General features: G+C 39.3%; 1 long non-coding RNA gene across 1 annotated transcript; it reads right to left on the reverse strand.

Moving 5' to 3' along the window:
• Positions 1 to 821: 821 nt before the first annotated feature.
• Positions 822 to 9,143, reverse strand: LOC107982364 (uncharacterized). The gene is made up of 3 exons (XR_010002100.1): positions 6,923 to 9,143; positions 4,820 to 4,914; positions 822 to 3,465 (listed from the first exon to the last, which is right to left on the reverse strand). It is a non-coding gene; the product is annotated as an uncharacterized LOC107982364 (long non-coding RNA).
• Between the last annotated feature and the right edge of the window lie 12,472 nt (positions 9,144 to 21,615).

The following is a 21,615-nucleotide window of genomic DNA, read 5'->3' on the forward strand; positions in this document are numbered from 1 at the left end:
CTAATTCTTGCTTCACAGGGCTTTTGAGGTAAAGAACATTCAGTAGTGATTTGCCATTGGCTCTTTCCACTTAGTGCTAACAAGTTTTATCAACAGTGCTGTTATCTTTGTGTCTTCTCTAGCATCAAACTACTGCTATTACTCAGTAGCTTTGCACATTTTTCACGGCTCCTCATCAAACTTGGGGATCATATCATTGGCATTGTTATCATAAATGCTCATATATACATTGATCTCATGTATAGGTCATGGGCAGGTTGGGAGCCAAAATTATGGATTTTGATATGGCCCATTGATAAGTGAAGGGTAAAACTTAGGGGTGCATAATGAAGGACATAAACGGCTAACCAGCTATTTATGTCCTCCATTATGCACCCCTAAGTTTTTTTTATGCACCCCTAACATGCTTTTGCACTGGGTAGTGTGAACAGCTGGGCCAACTCTAATTTGGTCCCCTTCCTCGTGTTGTGTGGATGTCTTTGATGACATTGGCAAGCGTACCAAGAGACAGCCAGGAGCTCTTTGGAGCTCTGTGGTCACTGCTAGGTTGCAAAATGACACGTAAGCAGTGGCCAGAGAGCTCCTGGCTGTCTCTTGGTGTGTTTGCTGATGTCATCAAAGGTGGAAGGAACTGAGCTGGAATTGGCCCAACTGTTCACATGACCAATTGGGCGGTCTAGACTCCATCCTGCCTTCCCAGGGCCGAGTATTGTTACTCTGGACCAGCAACATGTTAAGTGGCCACCATAAATAGGCCCAGAGACAGCATATTCATAACTAGATAGGGCCAGAGCAAAAAATAGGCAGGGTTGCCTTGTTTGCTTTCTCTCTTTCATTGTCTTCTTTATCCAATGAAGAGACAAGATAATTCTAGCCAGTTGCGACAATCTCGACTGATTGCTTGTAGAGGGTTTTGAAAATAGGTCAGAGGCCACAGACATGCCATATGTCAAATACTTGGGAGTGATTTTTTTTCGAACTATTTCTGCCGGTTGTTTAATCTTCTTAGTTCCTAGCTACTTTATACCCTATACAAAATAAAAACCCTTATGAATGGAAATAGCAGAACCTCATGACAAAATCTCATACAAAAGACATATTTGTGCTGTGATTCATTTTCCCATTGTGCAACCACATGGTTAGGCACCTTCCATTGTTCAAAATCCTATTCAAGCTACTGCAAGCTTTTCACTGTTTATGTTGTATAGGATAATGTTAATGATTTAAATTGCATTTGGAATTGTGACTATGCATTGTTCCAACAAGTTATTTAATTTTAAAACATGCTAGAATCTGTTTGCTGCTTTAAGACAAAGCCCAAAATTAGTCCTGTGCAACAAAAATGAGAAAGTGCTCTGTGGTGTCTTCAAGGACAGTGGTCTGTGTTCTGAGACAAACTAGAATCCCCTTTGTAAGATTAAAGTTTATATGCTTTGTAAAGAAAATATTGTATAAATTATGGTCAAAGGAAAGAAAATTAAAGGAATGGCAGCAGTCAAGGTCCATTTCTATCTAGAGTAGAAATTTAATGCATCTGAGACTCATGTTCACAACAGACACAGAACCCACCATATTTAGGAACAGGGATTCCTTGAGAAGGACATGTGCAAGAAAACAAACTATTTTGACATTTTACCATTGAGACAGGAAGAAGCAGGCCCAGTGTACAGCCCTTAAAACAGGGCCCTAGAAGCAAAAAAGACAACCAGGTCTACCTGTTATGCTGCTGGTTTGAAGAAGTCAATAATCCCCGTTGGAAGCAAAGTTCGTGATGGAAAGCATCCTCATCATGTCCAGCCACTACAGCACACACCACCATTTTAGAACCTAGTATTTAGATCTGAAATTGCATGCCTAAGAATATGTTTGTACCTCAGCCCTTTTTCCATTTGGATACCTAGTGATCGTGTTGGCTGTGTACAACAATAATTGTCTAACACATCTGGATTGCACTGAAATGGGACAAGCCAATGTAATAGCACAAGAGTTTTAATTTATTTTTCACAATTTGAATATTTATCATAAAATCATGAATGCAGAACCAATTTTCTTTTGCAGTCCAGAATTGCACAACTCCACCCTGTTGCAACAAGTAGTTAAATACATGATAAAAATAACATTTGGGAATGTTCTGCATAACACATCTGTCTTCAAAATGAGCATTTAACAGCTGGAGATGTGGAGCTATGTGACTCAGAAACAATGCAGATTAATAAGGCTTTGAGAGCCACAAACTATGAAACATCATTTGAGACTAATAGATGGGTGTTACCTGGTCCTGTGCATATTTGGTGTAACATACTCAAAAGTCAAGTGCGCACTGGGGTGCAATCTTGTTATAAGAGCCCACCTTTTTACAGGTGAGTGGCTCATCAATGTTTTCCTTTTCCTAGCAAGTTACTTGCTTCTCATGTGTTACTGTTCGGAATCAGCAGCTGCATTTTGTGGGTTGCTTGGGGGAAGATGATGACAGGGCAGCTTTTTCTCTGTGCACTTTGTTGGGTCAAATAAGTTAATGTTGCATAAAATCCACTGCAATCTGTTTCCCCAATGTGCTGGATAATCCTACTGTATTAGCCAGACAGTCAGACTCCCAACCTCTGTCACTTTTGATCCATATAAGATGAAATCCCTGTTTCTTGTATTCTAGAGATAAACTACTACAACCCCAGAGCCAAAACAAGGCTTTTCTCCTCTTATATAGATCCTAGCGTTTTTATTGTTTTATATATTTTCATTTATTATTTTGAAGGGTTTTCCCCACTCTGTAATCTCTGCGATTTCACTAATGCACAATATTGCAAATGCATTGGTACCCAGGCCAACAGCCTTTAAATCACTTGCAGATCTATAAACCTCTTATGCTGATTAAAAGTGTTAAGGTTATTATTATTTTTATGTAACTTGAGCTAAATTTAATTTGTGTTGCCATCAAAGGAATACTCTAATATCACAGAACACTTTCCTGATTATGCTTTCACTGGAGCGCATGGAAAAAACCCTTAGTTTCAAACTTCATGGAGTTGTATCTGTGGTTTTTATTTCAAACTAAAGAATTCTGAAAAACTCAGAAATGTACAGGCATCCTGTTAAAAAGTTTTTTTAAAAAAATCCTATGAAATACATTCTGTGTAAACTGTACAAAAACATGTGGCAAATAAAACTGAAGGGTTTTTTTTTAGAGTGAAGTATGTGTTGCTACAAATTTTGTTTGCACTGTATTTTAATTTTTTAACCACCGGTAGCCTGTGGATGTTATTGTAAAGTTATTGTAATTTGTAGCACTCTGTTGAACGTTCCACTTAGCCAGCTAGGCTCACTTTCATTTTGTTCTCTTCTTCAGTTTCCCATTTCCTTCTGCAAAACATGAATGCTCTCATACATTCTTTTGGGCCTGTAGGGCACAATTGTCCACTGTTTTTGTGCCCTTGTTATGTTTGTGTTTAGGTCCAGGGAAGTCGTCTTCTAAACCAAGAAGAGAAGTTTTAAGAAGTAAGTAAACCATCCTAAAACATCTTCGGATGAACAAAATGTGGGGAAATGCACCCCCCCCCCCAGTCAGAGTTTTTCAGTTCAGTAGAGTCCCACTAAACCAACCTTCGCTTATCCAACCTTCTGTATTATCCAATGTAGTCTGCCTCCCGCCTGGATCCACAGCTGTTTCTCTAGGCAGCAATTCTATCTTTATTTGTAATCAGTTTTTTAGTAAATGTTTTTGTAGTCAATGTTTTCAATACATTGCAATGTTTTGGTGCTAAAATCGTAAATACAGTAATTACTACATAACATTACTGTGTATTGAATTGCTTTTTCTGTTGATTTGTTGTAACACTTGATGTTTTGTGCTTAATTTGTAAAACCATAACGTAATTTGATGTTTAATAGGCATTTCCTTAATTCCTCATCCAGCATTTCAGCTTATCCAACGTTCTGCCGGCCCATTTATGTTGGATAAGCAAGACTACTGTATGTCATTTATTAAGTAACAATAAGAAAGTGTAAGTAAGTAAGGATCAAGCCAACCATGTTGTAAACATTAAGAATCAAGCCACCTGGTTAGCCTTATGTAATTTATAGCCAGGGTGGAGCAGCTGTAAAGGTACTAAAGTAGCACAAATCTACTCTAGTGTGAGGGTTGGTTCTGAAGGAGTTGTGTTGATGAAAAGTTGCGGTTGGAGAGAAATTTGCAAAAATACAGAAGAATTGGAGAACAAGACCAGTGAGAGCCCTTTTCAAGTAAGAAGATTTAAACTTTACCTGGGAATGTCTAGAAGGTGTGCTATACTGTAAATATTCCTTGTATAAAGTCTTATCTACTACAGAGACAAGTGGTGTATGTCTGCTCCTTAACTGGAGGGGGAGAGTTTCTGCTGCAAAGGGGTTTTTTTGTTGCTTCATACAGAACCCCATTAATTTCACTGCGACACCCCCCCCCCCCCCCCCCGATCCCTGGAGTCACAGATGAGCATTTTGAATAAAACAGTTGAAGTTGGAACGTCCCTACACACCTTTCAATATTTTGCAGATAAAAACTGATCAACCTATCACAGTGCTGTTGAGATGCAAAGCTGGCTGGCAGTTTGCTTTTAACTAAGAAGGACTAAACTTTGTCCGTTCATCTCCCCACTCCTGAAATAACTGAGTGCAAACATCTTCCATTTGCAGCTACTGATGTGAGCTGCAGTCAAACTGGGAAGAGAGAGGAACTGGGACACTTGAAGCTGCTGATAAACGGGTACAATCGGAATCCTTTGAGGGTGGGGGGCTCAGAAACATGAAGGAACACACAAGGACCACAGTGTAATGTCACCAGCCCTACCTTGCATCAAACTGTATCCTAGATCTTGCTTCTTTGGTTACATGTTTTCCAAGCATGTTTCTCTTCCTTTGCAGAGAACCAGGAGCAGTAGTGAGCTGTTAGAAGACATGGCATTGTGTATCAGCAACCTGCCCTGCACACCTCGAGTTAGGTAGATGCTCTCAGGTGTGTGCATGGTGAAGGATGTGGTCTACTGCCAATGTTGTGAGGAATAATAATAATAATAATAATAATAATAATAATAATAGCCTCTCCTTAAGGCTTGAGTTAGAACATATTCCCTTAAAATACACAAAAACTCATAAAATACATATATTAAAATACAAGGGCAATGGACCATATTGTGAAGTCCTTTTGTGTCGTTCCTGCCTTGACTTATCAAAGAGTTTGGAATTTTATTAATCTTTGCTACCATGAATGATATAAGCTGGCATTTAGAGGAGAAAAGCACTTTAATTTGTGTCTCTTAAGTATATTTTTGGTTTGGCTAGCTCAAAAAAAAAAAGGGGGGGGGAATGTCCACACAGAGGCAATATCGGAAGCAGTGGCCGTTTTGAAAGCCCTTGTAAATACATTTGATGAGCTTTTTAAAAAGAAAATTTTATTGTTTTAAAAGAAAAAAAGATTTGCATATATTGAGTTGTTTTGAAGGCTCCTCCAAAGGCACTTACCTACTATTTTTGTCTGAAGATTTCTCAGTTTTGTTTGATAGTGTTATGTTTTTTTCTATTTGATTTTCCTCTCTAATGTTTTTAGACTGCAGTGCATTTGACACTTTTCATTTTTAAACAGGTAATTAGGCTTACATTTTTTCTAAATAATACTTTTTTTTTCAAATTATTTATTTTCTGTGTGTGTGAGAGAGATGACAAATGTTTGTAATGGGTTCAATGCAGACACATACTATTCCCTGAGAAAAGCAAGGTTGCCAGTTAATTCAGCATTGTTTTAATTCAATGTGGTTTTTTTCTTCTCTACTTGTAATTGTGCTGATTTACATGTGAGAGAAGTGTGATGTCGTTTTTAAGTGCTTACCGCAACTGTTGGACCAAAGTTTATTCTAAGCCTACCAGAGAGCAAGGAAACAGAGGGAGCCTGTCAAATTAAACTTAAGGCTGACACCCTGCATACAGCATTCTCACTTGCAAGTAACAGCCTCCCAAGACAATATGGGGAGAGAGTATACTTTTTGCTGGGACTTTGGCCTGTGTGAGCATTTTTATTGTTTCCTCACTTGTTCTGGTATGGATAAAAATGCATCAACCGTTATCTTGAAGAAGATACCTTCCAAATGCATTTCAAAATTAGCATTTGCTGGAAAAAGGATAAGATTATCCTGGGAGAAGAAAGGGGTAGTCTTTTCTCCATGTGTTATGATGCCATCAAAAATGAGGGCTCATGCATTGTATATTAACATTTTAAAAAATACACTGGCAATGTATTTTTATTTTCAGGGCTAATTTGGTCCTCAGTCCCAGCAAACTGGTGATCTTCTCAAAATGACCTTGGAGACTGAGACTCCCCTCCCTCCTGTAATGATATCAGTATGTTTGTTAGGATACATGATTATTTGCTATTATGTCATCACCATTTGTTACTTAAATTATTAACATTTATTTCAAACTTTTCCGAGTCTTTAATCCCTTATTTATCCCCAGTGAACAAGCCACTGTGGTGTAGTGGGTGGACTAGGACTCAGTGAGATCAGGATTTGAGTCCCTACTCAGCAATGGAAAAGCACTCAATAACGTTGAGCAAGTCACATACTCTCAGCCTCAGAGGAAGAAAATTACAAACCCCTTCTAAATAAATATTGTAATGAAAACTCTGCCTTAAGGTTATCATAAATTGAAAATGGTTTGAAGGCACACAGTACTAATGATAGCATACTCACAGCAATTACTTTCCCCTACATAGTGCTCCTATGATATTTCCATCTAGAAAAGGTGAACAAGGGGGATCTCTGTGTCTACTAGGCTTGAGCAAATTTTTCGTTATTTCGTTAAATTCGTTAAAAATTCGTTTCGTAAGCAATTTTGAATTAATATTGAACCATCTGCTCACTGCCCTTACAAATATTACAAATTTGAATAATAAAAGTACCTTTTTTCATTTGTTTCTGATGTCTTCGGATGAAGCTGTAGAGGAGAAGCCATGTTGGCATGCCTCTCAGTCAATCAGAGCGGAAGAGGGAGGGAGGGAGAGGCATGGGACATCGATCTGCTAGCATTTTAAAAAAAATGTTGCTTCAAAAATCCCCAAAAATCAGTGGATGGGTCAAACATTATGAAACTTGATAGGCAAAGAGTACTTAATTTTTGCTTCCATTCTGGCAAATTTCATCATAATAGCTTTCATAATGCAGGAGAACGAAGCCTCTGAATATTGACCATTAATGAAGCAATTCGCCATAACGAGAGAAAAAACTCCATTTCCCAGAAGCCTTAGCAAGCCAATCAAAGTGGAAGGAAGAAGGACAGGGAGGCGTGGCTATCGATCTGCTAACATTTTAAAAAATTGTTGCTTCAGAAATCCCCAAAAATCAGTGGATGGGTCAAACATTATGAAACTTGATAGGCAAAGAGTACTTAATTTTTGCTTCCATTCTGGCAAATTTCATCATAATAGCTTTCAAAATGCAGGAGAACGAAGCCTCTGAATATTGACCATTAATGAAGCAATTCGCCATAACGAGAGAAAAAACTCCATTTCCCAGAAGCCTTAGCAAGCCAATCAAAGTGGAAGGAAGAAGGACAGGGAGGCGTGGCTATCGATCTGCTAACATTTTAAAAAAATGTTGCTTCAGAAATCCCCAAAAATCAGTGGATGGGTCAAACATTATGAAACTTGATAGGCAAAGAGTACTTAATTTTTGCTTCCATTCTGGCAAATTTCATCATAATAGCTTTCAAAATGCAGGAGAAGGAAGCCTCTGAATATTGACCATTTATAAAAGCATTGGGCTGAAGCAAACGTTTCTCCAATAGTATTATGCCCGCTTTAAAACTACAATTCCCAGGTGTTCCAGGCCCTCTCTCCTCTTAACATTCTCCACCCCCTTTTGTCCTCGCTTAGAATCAGAGAGTCATTGAACAGTAGAGTTGGAAGAGACCTCTTGGGCCATCCAGTCCAACCCTATTCTGCCAAGAAGCAGGAAATCGCATTCAAAGCACCCCCAACAGATGGCCATCCAGCCTCTGCTTAAAAGCCTCCAAAGAAGGAGCCTCCACCACAGTCCGGGGCAGAGAGTTCCACAGGTGAACAGCTCACAGTGAGGAAGTTCTTCCTAATGTTCAGGTGAAATCTCCTTTCCTGTAGTTTAAAGCCATTGTTCAGTGTCCTAGTCTGCAGGGCAGCAGAAAACAAGCTTGCTCCCTCCTCTCTATGACTTCCCCTCACATATTATACATCATGTCTCCTCTCAGCCTTCTTTTCTGCAGGCTAAACATGCCCAGTTCTTTAAGCCACTCCTCATAGGGCTTGTTCTCCAGACCCTAGATCATTTTAGTTGCCCTCCTCTGACCATCTTGACCAAACTTTCATACAGTATGTGAATTCTTGGAAGGTATGAGAAGTTTAGAGAGAAGGAGGGAGGAAGAGGTTTGAATTTTGGACTCCAATTGTGGCATGATTCCCCACTCTGCCACCCACTTGGGCAAGTCACACACTCTCAGCCCAGAAAAGCCAATGGAACAGGAAATAGCACTTTCAAACCAGGAACTAATTTCCTTATTCAGAGGCTGATAGCCATCTGTCAGGAATGATTTGATGGTGTACTACGATTTCTGTTCCTGGGTGATAAATGTCATTTCCTAATTGGTTCTGTCATAGAAACATGGCAAAATCTATGACACTGCCTGAACTTTGTGCAAGCGACATGGATGGAACATATTATGGTTTGGTCCACCAATTTAACAAAGTTTCAGCCACAAAAACAAAGTTTCTGAAGTAGAACAATGACTTTCACAGTAAAGACAACCCAATGAAACAGGAAATAAGACTTTCAAACCAGGAACAGATTTCTGCAATTATTAAAAAATGGTTTATTATAAAAGCTATGAAAATTTGCCAAAAATCAGAGGATAAGGGAAACGTTCCACATTTTGGTGAGCTATCAGTGTTAAATGTGTTCTACCACTGTACCAAGTTTGAAGAAGATCACTCAAAAAATGAGGGCGGGAGAGCCCCCTAAGTCCCCCCCCCGGGGCTGTTTTGGGGCGACCGCGCATGCGCGTCCGCCATTAACGAATTAATTTCGAAAATAACGAATTTTCGTTAATTTCGAAAAATTTTGGGGGCCAAATTCGTTATTAGCAACAAAAACGAAAAACTGCCCCCTCTAGTTTTGAAACGAGTTTAGAATCAAATTTTTCATGGATCGATCAAGCCTAGTGTCTACCATTGTAAGAAACTTACAATTTGGCCTATCAGAGAGCAAGGAAACAGGGAGTCTGACAAATTAAAATAAAGTTAAGGCTGACACCCTGCATACAGCATTCTCACTTGCAAGTAACAGCCTCCAAGCTAATATGGGGGAGAGTACTTTTTGTTGGGACTGGAGACATGGGGACATGATTATAAGATCTGCATTACGGTTCTTCCAGATAAATTGAAAAGGGTTTTACAAAATTTTATTTACTATGTTTTTTTTTTACTGAAGAGAATTACGAGATAGCACACTATGTGTTATAAATATTTTGGAATATTTGGAAAGTCGTAATGAGAAAAAGACTGTCCTTATATTTTTGGGTGTTGAAAAGGCTTTTGATCATTTGAATTGGGGATTTTCTTTTTGGACACAAGTGTAATATGAATCACTTGCATCCAAACTATGCAATTTTGGTCAAAATTCCATATCAAAAGTGTTTTATAATACACAAACAGTACAGATTTTGATTAATGGAGGATTAACAAATGCATACAAAATTCAAAAAAGATACAAGGAAAATTTGCCAACTTTCTACTCAGCTATTTATCATGGTCCTTGCAGTGTTAAATGGAGTTATAAGACAAGAGTAGAGGATTAAGGACTGAGCATCAAAAAGGAAATTCTTAAATTGAGGTTATTTGAAGATGACACAGTGATTATGTCAAAAAAAATCCTTTAGATAGCATTGCTGCATTATTGCAAATATTAAAACATGTTTGAGATCTGGCAGAATTTAAAATAAATAAATGATGAAAATGATAAACAAGAACATGAAAAAGAAGAAAGGCCAAATTAATGAAGAAGTCTGCCTTTAAAGTTGAGAAAAAAATGAAATAGTTGGTATTACATTGTCAAGCAAGAACTATATTATTTAAAGATAGCGTTAAAATTGGAAATAAATTTTTAAAAGCTTGTCAGAGATGAGATAAGCTTAAGTTGTCAATAGTAGGCAGAATTTCAGTGAAAAATGAATGTTTTACCAATAACGTTTTTATTCCAGACAATACTGATTTTGACAAATCATGTGTCATTCAATAAATGGCATAAGGATTTGCCAAATTTTATATGGCAAAGGAAGAAACCAAGAGTAAAATATAAAGTCATTCAAGTTGCTGAGTTGGATTTGGGAAGGGCATGATTGCCATTTGGATGCCATTGTTTTTATAACATAATAAAGCAAATGTAGATTTTAATAAACACATTCAACTTTATACGTTCACAGAAAATAGATAATTTAAATAAATAAAAATATAGATGCACTTATATAAATAAAGACTTGGTAGGCTGATTAAAACCTTTAGTTTGGCATATGTGCTGCTACTGTTGTGACTCTGTGGACCCATGTGCTACTTAAAAATAAACGGGTGACATAATGTTGGTCATGACTAGTACTTGCCTTCCATCAGATGTTGTGCTAAACAGACAGAATTGGAACAAAAAGGCCCAAGGAAAAATCTTCAGAGTTTGGGAAAGCATGAACAAGTACACAGTCTGTCAAGGTCTGGCAAACTCTCATGTTGCTTTCAGAATTTTTACTAAACAAATTAACTTTTGAAAGACAACATTAACATAGAAAAAGGACAAATTGAAATAAAGAGTGAAAGGTCTCATGTTTATATTATATTTTGAAATTTCTAATGTAATTTTTATTATACTTGCTTTGGGTATTGTTGATGAAGATGCAGTGTATGCATTTCCATAAATCACTACCATGAGTGGATCAAGTCACTTCAAAACATAGGGTCATGGGATGCAGTCAAGCAATAACAAAATATTGGATTCTTATGTTTTGTGCCCAAACACATTATGAAGCCTACAACACTTCCTACACTCCCGCAGTCAGAGGAGCAAAAGACAGTTGAGTGGGAGACAAGATTCACGTCACAGTACCAAGAACCTGCCTATGATCAGTCCCTGCCTTTGCCATGAACTCACAGGCTGGCCTTTGGAAATCCATTCTTCTCAGTACTGCCATGTGCAGTGAAAAAACATCCCTCACTTTATTAATGTCTTGGATTTTGCTCAAAACTAGGACTCAAGGCAAAATTACAAAACACATACAGTATAAGACGCAGAACAATGGCATTTAAAACAACTTAAATCCCCAATTTAAAACAAAGACAATTAAAAACAGTTTAAAAGAAATGCAACATACAGTAAAAAAAAGCCTCTTACTTTAAAAAATAGTTTCCCAATGCCTAAATACACTAAAGGCATCATATCCTATCTGACCTTGGAAGCAAATCAGAGTCAGTTCTGGTCAGCACTTCAATGAAAAGCCACGAACAAATATCAGGTGATGTAGGCTATATTATAAAGAAAGAAAATGGCAGAACCATGTATAAATAGTGTATTTCATTGGATAATTACCACCATTACATAATAGTACCCCTCTTTGGGATTCCAGTTTTGGTATTTTACCATTTCTAGCATAATAGTCGCACTCTTAGTTCCAAAGTGTGACTTTTATGCAAAAGGGCAACACCCTACGCATCTCCTCTCCAAGTTGCAGAGGTTTGCCTTGCCAAGGTAGCCTTGCCAATGAGCGTGGGTGTTTTCCTCAGTTGGCAGCCAAAGGAAGTCCCGTAGCTGCAAAATAAATTTCTCTAGTAATAGTCGCACCTCCCCCTTTCCCCCCAAAAGGGAGGGAGAGGATAGTGACTATTATGTGTTGAAATATGTTATTCCTTGCCTTGAAAACTTCATGAGATTCATGAAGTCTCCATAAGCGGACAGGTGACCTGTAGGCACATATACACATATTGAGTCTACTAGCTGTTCATAGAGCCGATCAGTACTATAATGGACTACAAGACTATGACCTATGTCAGTGCTTAAACTTTTTCCACTCCTGAACCCTTCTGCCTGATAAATTTTTACATTACTCCAGATATATAAGTATATAAAATAGGTATACAAACAAAACATTTGCAAGGCTTGCTAAACAGGCAGATTTCCTTTTTGTGGTGTATAGCTGAAGCATTTTTCTGCAGAGTCCATTGTAAGCACTGCATGTTGTCGTTACAAGATTCGTGTAAATGGGTGGCATTCAGAAATCTTTTACTGTTGCCAAATTTTTACATTGAGCTAAGGGGTGAACATTGAGCCATTTGGGGTCAAGACCCACAGTTTAAGAAGCCGTAGTCTTATGTGACTAGCATTTAAATTTCCTACGTTGGTCTGGAGAGATCCTTCCCCAGTGGAGGGAGCTATGGATAGCTAAAATGAAGATTAGCTTGGAGACCCAGCTGTCTCTAGCCAATTTTAGAAGTGATCTTGTCAGCATGCCACATCTGCAGCACTGGCAAAATACTTTTTGAGGATTTTTTTTTTGCTACTCTGATCTTCTCACAGAAGCTTCATAGAGATCATTGAGCCCACTCTGTTGCCCAAAAGTCTTGGCCAAAAACCAGAACAGGCAATGTAATCATAGGCTTACAAATGTTTCTTGAGAGTGAACAGCTAAGAAGTGATCTGTAGGGAAGAGCGTCTTTTTAGAAAAAAGCAAAAACAAAACCATCTCTGTCTGAAGATTCCTTTTGCCACCTCCCACAGAAAGCCTCATGCTGACTGTGTAATCAGTAATTATTAATTACTTAGCTATTGTCACAGGCAATATTTATTATGTAAGCAGGGTAAGAAGAGCAGTTACAGCTTGTGTTTTTCTTTACTTGGAGTGGTAATTTATATGGAGTGTGAAATTTCTTGGAACACATTCATTTCTGGTTCAATCATGTAACGTACTGCTTGATTAAGCAGGCATGAGACAGCTTTCTTTCCAAACAGCATATAATTAGCTATTTTTTGGAAAGCAATTTGGATTTTTTCTTCTCCACATCAGCTCAGTAGAAGTATGGTCAATCTGTGGGTTGCTGTGCTTAACTGCTGTCAAGTGTTGTTGTCTTTTGTTCTGTTGTTATGTACTCAATTCTTCACTTTAGAATTTCTATCCTAATTCCTGATTTTTCCCCAGGCAGTTTAAAATAGCAATTAAATTAAATTTGACAATAAAACGTATGCACTTTTCAAAAATAGTATCACAGCAATTCACCTGACAACTGATACAACAGTAGGAAAATGATATCAAATTATGTTCAGAATTCAGCGTCAGAGTCTTAATTCTCAGTTGGTTCTAAAGCTCTAGAGAATGTAGTTTTCATCAGTTTCCTAAATAAGAGCTGCTGCACCTGGCCTTTCTGAGTAAAGGGTTTTAATGATGAATTTGTTAGAAATGGCATATTAGCATTCGTCATTACTAATACTATACTAATATTAATCATTACACACACACACACACACATATAATATTAGTATTAATATATAATGCACTGGCATCACTGTCACTCATTCTTATGGGGACATTTAATATCCAACTAGCATATTGTTTTAAAATTATTTAAAAACACAAAAATGGCCCCTCCCAAAAGACACTTTAAACAAAATTAATATGACAAGTAAACGATGCTCATTAAATTACAACAAATTAATGTTAACATTAGAACAGGAAAATCCCAATGTTGTGACCTTGTCATCATAAAAAGTGGTGTATTTATACACTACAGTCCCAATATTTATGTTCATGGATTTCATGTGGATATGTGAAATTGTGAATAATAATGAGCCCTATTATTTTCAATGGGCTGGAATACTGAGAAAAGGGTGTAACTTGTACAGGAGAACCTAAATGAAAAAAGTTAAGAGTTGAAACCATGATAAATGAAATTGCATATATTGGTTTCATGGATATGAGGGTTATAATGAGAAAGGACAGAAAGGAATCCACTAACACCAACATGGTTATTTCTTTAAATGCAATCATATTTCCATTAACAAAGACTCTGACAATGGCGTTCCTTTTTACAGAGTCTTTTTATGCCTACCCAGATGCCTACCCAAAAAGCATCTGGATTCAGAATCTTTCACTGGGCATGTGTGAACAGCAAAACAGAAAGAGGAGAAGAATAGCATCCCCTCCACCATCCTTTAGAGCAGTGGTTACCAAACTTTTTTTGACCTGGGATCACTTTGACCAGGGACCACGCTCCAACATTAGTACCAAAGGGGTTACGAATCAGTTTTTAGTCAACTTTTTAATTTTCTAAGCACAAAAAAGGGGGGAATCCTTCTCTAAGTTTATACTATCATGTTCATCACTAAAGCATCATGTGGCAATGATATGCATGTGTGAATCAGTGGTGCATAACTTCATTCCATTTGTAACATGTTGCTATTGGGCACATATAAATTCCCCGAATGTGTCTCAAGTACAATCTTAGCTCCTTTCATTTATACAGATTCAGTCAATTTATTAAAGAATCACTTTATTTCTATCATATCCATCCACTCCTCAGAGTTGTAGTCCAAAAATTAATTTTTCTAAGGAAGGCAAGGAATGAGACTGATCATGGCTATTTGAACTTCTCAATTCAAAACAATGAAGTCTTTTGACATGATGGAACTTCTTTGTATGAAATATGGTTAAATCGGGATATCTTATCTGATATTATTGACATGTTCTTGAAAATCAGCTTCAACTTTCTATTCAACCTTTGAATCAGCAGGTTAATATTACAAAATAATTAACACAGTAAATACACCTTCCCTTCTTTCCCAAATATCCAAAATAACGGTGAAAGGCATGTCACTAGAAAATCACTTGGTAAAATGATGGAAACATGCCTGAACTGTCAACTACTACTAATGCTGACATAGAATGTTGATAAAGGAAGTTATATAATTTACTCTACTGTGAGGACTAAGCAGGATAAAACAATCTCCTAGTAATTATTTGTTTAGGATTAACAGTGTGAGAAGAGCTGGATTAGTAAGAGGTTCATATGGGTCTGGGCTTCGGCTCTCTTATAAAGAAATCCCAAATGGAAACAAGTTACATCTTCAGACTAAAAGTTCAGCCCATCACCCTGAACCTTTGCCCTCTCCCCAAGTTCACAGTTTACACTACTGGCCTATTTGCTGGAAATTACAGGGAAAAGAAGTAGACAGGGTGCATTTGCCTTCCAAACTATAGGAATTAAGTATTTCCATATGCTTTAAAAATAAGGCTTTGTTCCATCTTCCATTTGCTTGAAAATCTTTTGATGAAATTCTCTCACAAAAATTAGGAGAGACTTCAAAGATATCATTTTAGTTTACGTTTTGACTTATAAAGCCCCATACCCCTTAAATCCAGGTTATCTGAATAGCTGTGTTCTTCCATATGAAACTGCCCACTCTTTGAGATGGACTGAGCAGACCTTGTTCTAAATCATGGTACCTGACAGCAAGTCCAAACACAGAGCTTTCAGTCCTGGTAAATGCTCTCCCTGTGTCCTGACACGTTCGTTTGTAGCAAGTTTTAGAATTTTTAAAAATTGACTCTTCAAGATGCGCTGGATCTCATAAGTGCTGATGCAGATATATAAATGTGCATGCAAGCAGATTTCTTGTCATTATCTCCCTTCACCCTGCTGCCTTTACTTTTTCCCTCGTGAACCTCGTTTCCCTTTGGAGTCAATTGCCTCCCATGTTGGTGTCCACTGTATAAATTTAAACTCTATTTAATTTCATAAATATAAGAACTAAGGCATGCTTGCAGAGAGTTCTCATGGGAATTGCTTTCCAGTTGTGCTTCCATTTAGCCACCTGTGTGTCCGTGTCTCTATTTGTTTACAGCCCTCATTAGCTGTTTCAGAATTTTAAAATATGTGCATGCATTGGAGCAGTCCACACCAGCATATAGGGACAAAGTACTGTCTTTTCCTTGAATACAGGGATATATAGTCATGTGAATATGTGCGTTTTCCATCCAAAATCAAGTTTGAAGTACACCTTTTTAACACGTGTTTTTGGGTCACTAATGCAATCCAGCACACATTTTCAGCTAATGTCATTTAGCCGCCACCCCCCTTTTATCCCAGTTTCTTCTGCAGTTTAGGGCCTGTGTAGAAGGGCCCTAAGAGGCCATGAACAAACACTTAAATTTAAAATATGTGTCAGCACTATCAGAAATCAGCTTGTTCTCTCTTGGTAGTGACTCCTTGGTAATGCAACCTCTGCTCTTCAGAGGCATATAGGATATAAATAGACAGGATTTGCTTGCATTACCTCATATAGAAGGCCCCAAAATCCCTTCTTTTTACCTATGTCTTGAACATGGCTAGGAAAAGTTATTTTAAATTTTACATCTCTTTTAGTATTTTTTAAAATACCATTGTAATTTTAAAATACATTTTTAGTATTTTAACTGCAATGTTCTACATGCAGTGCCCTTCCATACCCAGTACCAGAGTGCAAGCCATACATGTATACATAAAAATGCCAAGATTTCTCTTTATTCACCTGGGTATATTGTGATGGTATATATCTCCCAGCATTACAGCCACAGCTGGTCTACATAATTCTAAATCTCCAATTCTGATTTGGAATGAGATCTATTGTACAATATTTAAAAGCAAACTGAATGTATTGGACCTGTAGCCCTCTTTATAAGCAAAGTTTAGAAAAGTTAATTTTGAATGGCAACCTTCAGAATCCCCCTATCATTGTTCTAACAAGCATGATTCTGGGAGCTATAATATTGAAAACCACAACATTCCCAAACTGCTTATAATTGGTTTAAAAAACCCACCACTCTATGATGTTCTATTTGGCCTCCCTTTCAGGCAACTGATTGGATGGATCAGGGTGAGAATGAAAACTCACGTGCCCTGGTAGTCGAGAAAAGATTGCGTGATTAAAAAGGCAGCAACAAACCGAAGAACTGCACATGAGAGTGCAGGTCGAACATGTGGCTCTAAGTTAAGTAAGATGCGCCTAGGTACTTTAAATCCAGCCCCCATAATCTCCCATCAGTAAGGACAGTAGATTTGTGCTCCCAAACAAGCTGTGCCTGAAATAGTCAGCCAACAGAGAGCTTCTCACAGGGATTTGCAGCAGCTTTGGCATGGGGCCCGTCGAAGGCTTTTCTCAACCCCGGGCTCTCCCAGCTAGGATTTGAAGGGAGCGTTAAGAAATGGAAGCATTTCCCTTGCCACTGGGATTCCCTTCTGCTCGCACACTTGGCCGGGACTAAGGCTGTTTGCAGCCTGACATCTTAGCTGCCCAGGAAACTTAAAGAAATATTCAGAGATCTTTGGTTAAGCCAAACGATGCTGCCTCCACGCTCTACATTATTACTGCATTGGAACTCAGCTATGGAAAGTCCTGAGGCACATCCATATCACACAATTATATCTCTTTGCTTTCACTTTAACTGCCATGGCAGCATCCTCTGGAACCCCGGGATTTGCAACTTGGTGAGGTACTAGAACTCTCTGGCAGGGAATTTTAAATACCTCTCCCCAAACGACACATTCCAAATCTCCATTGGGGCCGGGCTGTGGCACAGGCTGTTGAGCAGCTGCAATAAATCACTCTGACCATGAGGTCATAAGTTCGAGGCCAGCCCGTGGCGGGGTGAGCACCCGTCAATTAAAAATAAAAAATAGCCCCTGCTCTTGCTGACCTAAAAACCTGAAAGATAGTTGCATCTATCAAGTAGAAAATAAGGTACCACTTATAAAGTGGGGAGGCAAGTTTAACTAATTTACAACCTGGAATGAGGAAGTGCCGTCAGAGTGGATGATGAAGCAGCTGCTCCCCCTGTGTCCAGAATCAAAAACATCCCCTCAGAAGAAGGTTAAATTGCCTCTGCGCCTGTCTGTCTCGGTCTCTGTTTGATGTGTTTATGGGCATTGAACGTTTGCCCTATGTGTGTAGAATGTGATCCGCCCTGAGTCCCCTTCGGGGTGAGAAGCGCGGAATATAAATACTGTAAATAATAAATAAATAAATAAATAAACCATCCTTGTTGTACACAATCATTAAAAGCACATGAGTGTTTTCCAGTATTTATTCTGATAATCTTATTGGCCTTTATTACGCCAATAAAGTCCTCTTTATTTAGTAAGTTACTTTTGAAATGCAACTTATTGTAGTTGCTCAATCTTTATAGCTAGACACATTATTTTACTGCCTCTAGTAAGCTTTTCTGCATTGGGGTAAGATCCTAAGGAGTTGTTACTATAACTGCAGTGTTGCTGCTTTACCTCTAAATAAGAATGGCACTGGATATGATTTTTTAAAATCATATTGATATTTTATAAGAGTGATATTAATGTGCACAGGTAGGAAGTTGTCTTTGACTGCAATCTTTATAAGGGTTAGCCGTTCATTACATTCAGCTTTTCCTTTTCATGAGCTCAAGGTGGTGGATATGGCTTTTCCACCCAATTTATACTGATAACCACCGTGTGAACTCATACAGGGTAGCCTAGGGACATCATCAGACGAGAAGGAGGGAAGTGGGGGAAAGTGTTGGGAAGAGTGGGGAAGCCATCTCTAACCAGAACATTAACCTTCCAATTCCTAATACAGCACTATGGGCCCTTCCAGACAGGCCACAGACCCCAAGATTTCCACATTGGCACAGGAAGCAGATAGCAATGCTATCCTCCTCACCTCGCTCCCTTTTCTACCTTTAAACAAGTTAAACTCCAGTAGTTATCACGGCTTCAGGGTGCTCTGTTGTGCCTGGAAATGATGCAACAGAACTTTCGTGGGAGAATTCCCTCTCTCCCATCTTAAAAGATCCATTAGGCCATTTCCAGGTGCCTCCAGCTTATTAACTACTCGATTTTAACTAGTTTAAAGGTAGAAGGGGGTGAGATAGGGGACGATGGGATTGCTATCCTTCCTCCATGGACTGTTTGAGCCCATGGTGGCAGGATCGCTGTGGAGATTGCGCCTGTGATCGCAGGTGTCGATCTCAGGGACAGTCTCTTAACCCTCCACATCTGCAAATATTTGGATCTTATTGAAAAGTCCGGATCTCTGCATGTTTTTTTAAAAAACCAGGTTAAACCAGATTAGCCTGCAGTGTCATTTGAATGCCTCGGGCTAATCTGGAAGTAGATGGGCCCTGAATTACAGTGACTTCCATCCAGAAATAATTCTGTTGAGAGCTTGAGTACATTTGTTCTTGTAGACTCAGAGTGCCTCTACAATGTAGAATTAATGCAGTCTGATAACACTTTACTGCCATGGTGTAATGCTATGGAACCATGAAAGTTCTAGTTTTACAAGATCTTGAGCTTTCTCTGCTAAAGAGTGTTGGTGCCTCACCAAATTCAAGATTCCATAGCATTGAATCATGGCAGTAAAAGTGGTGCCAAACTGCATTAATTCTACAGTATAGAACCAGAACAGTAACCAACAGGGAGAATGATCTTTATATCATTTCCCATAGGGATTTACTGCTGCTGAGTTCAAGTCCACAGTAGCTGCCACACACTAAATATCTGAGTAAGTCTCATCTATTAGGAAGGAGGTGGCTTTGTTTACCAGAAAGCAACTGTTTGTTATTTTTCTGTTGTGTGGGTGACTTAGGAACAGGTTGGCGGCCAAGCTGTCATTGCCGGAGATTGCATGACTCTAACCGAACCACTTCCAACAACTTTTGGAGAAGACTGAGGTCTCAAGGATACTTAGGGAGGCTTTCTAATCAGTTATCTGTCAACACCACCCACTCACTTACATACAGTCACAAACTAACAAGCTTCTCCATATCTCTTTTTTGACATGTAATATTTGTTTTCTTCATTCCTTTTTTTCCTGGCAGAGTCTTTACAAAACTAGGCCCACACTTTTCTGGCTGTTACGTAGTTAACAACAACAACCTTAACAACCGCAACAGCTCAGAGCCCTCGTCCCTCGGGAAGCACCCCATGTGAGGTGCTTCCCAAGGGGCAAGGGCTCACCAAGGGACATCTCCCCGGACCTCCTTCGGCCAGGTCCTTGCTGAAGGAAACTCTTTCCTACAGCAAGGGACTGGCCGAGGGAGATCTGGGGCACGCATCACAGTTCTTGGAGGGACAAGCCCTTGCTCCAGCTGGGCTTGTCCCTCCAAGAAACGAGGAGGTGCCGTGGGTTTTCCTTGGCCAGGCCCTTGCTGGGGGAAACTCTTTCTTCCAGCAAGGAACTGGCCGATGGAGATCCGGGGCGCGCCTCGCAGTTCTGGGAGGGACAAGCCCTTGCTCCAGCTGGGCTTGTCCCTCCAAGAAACGAGGAGGTGCCGTGGGTTTTCCTTGGCCAGGCCCTTGCTGGGGGAAACTCTTTCTTCCAGCAAGGAACTGGCCGATGGAGATCCGGGGCGCGCCTCGCAGTTCTGGGAGGGACAAGCTCTTGCTCCAGCTGGAGCAAGGGCTTGTCCCTCCCAGAAATGAGGAGTTGCCATGGGTTTTCCTCAGCCAGGCCCTTGTTGGGGGAAACTCTTTTCTCCAGCAAGGGACTAGCTGAGGGAGATCCGGGGTGCGCCTCGCGGATCTCAGAGTGACAAGCCCTTGCTCTAGCTGGAGCAAAGGTTTGTCTCTCCGAGAAACGAGGAGGTACTGTGGGTTTTCCTCGGCCAGGCCCTTGCTGGGAGAAACTCTTTCCTCCAGCAAGGGACTGGCTGAGGGAGATCAGGGGCCTCCCTATTAACCAAGAAGTTCGGTTATTCGAGATTGGGCTTGCCCCATTCCCTCGGATAACTGAGACTCTACTGTATATGCTTTTGTTTATGTAAATTAATACTTGTTTTTACCTTCCCTTTTCTCATATGAATAATACTTGACATTTGCATAGTGCTTCCAAGTATTGAAAGGACTTCACATGCAGCATTTAGTTTATTTATAGCAGCAAATAAACAGAAGAAATGACAAGACTGTCTCTGCCCTCAATCTTATAATAATAATTAAAAAAGAAGATGATAACAAAAGGGAAGGGGATCTAGGAGAGAAGAGGCAAACAAAACTGCTATGTTATGAGGTGCCAATAAAAGTAGTGTGCTGTGACGGCTTAAGTGTTGGAATAGGGGTTGCTCTGTAGAATTAATGTAGCTTGACACCTCTTTTACTTGCATAGCTTCATGCTATGGCATCCTGGCAGATGTCGTTTTACATTGTCTTTAGTCTTTTCTCCTAAAGAGCACTGGTTCCTCACCAAACTATAGTTCACATGATTTCATAGCATTGAGCCATGGCAGTTAAAGTAACATCAAACTGCATTAAAAATACACCCTAGGATTCGAGACCAGAGTTAAAAACTGCAATCAAACATGAAAACCCACTGGCTGACCTTGGGCAAGTCACTGTCTGCTCCAGAGGCAGACAATGGTGATCCCCCTCTGGACAAATCTTGCCAAGAAAATCCTATGATAGGTTTGTATTAGGATTGCTGCAAAACAGAAATGACTTGAAGTCATCAGGAAATTGCCAGTAGTTCTAGTGCATATCATCCAACACTTGATGAAACCCAGGATGTGTCTGGCCAAGCAACATCAACATGTGAT

Source organism: Anolis carolinensis, chromosome 1, assembly GCF_035594765.1.
Source record: "Anolis carolinensis isolate JA03-04 chromosome 1, rAnoCar3.1.pri, whole genome shotgun sequence".
In the NCBI taxonomy this organism is placed as follows: domain Eukaryota; kingdom Metazoa; phylum Chordata; class Lepidosauria; order Squamata; family Dactyloidae; genus Anolis; species Anolis carolinensis.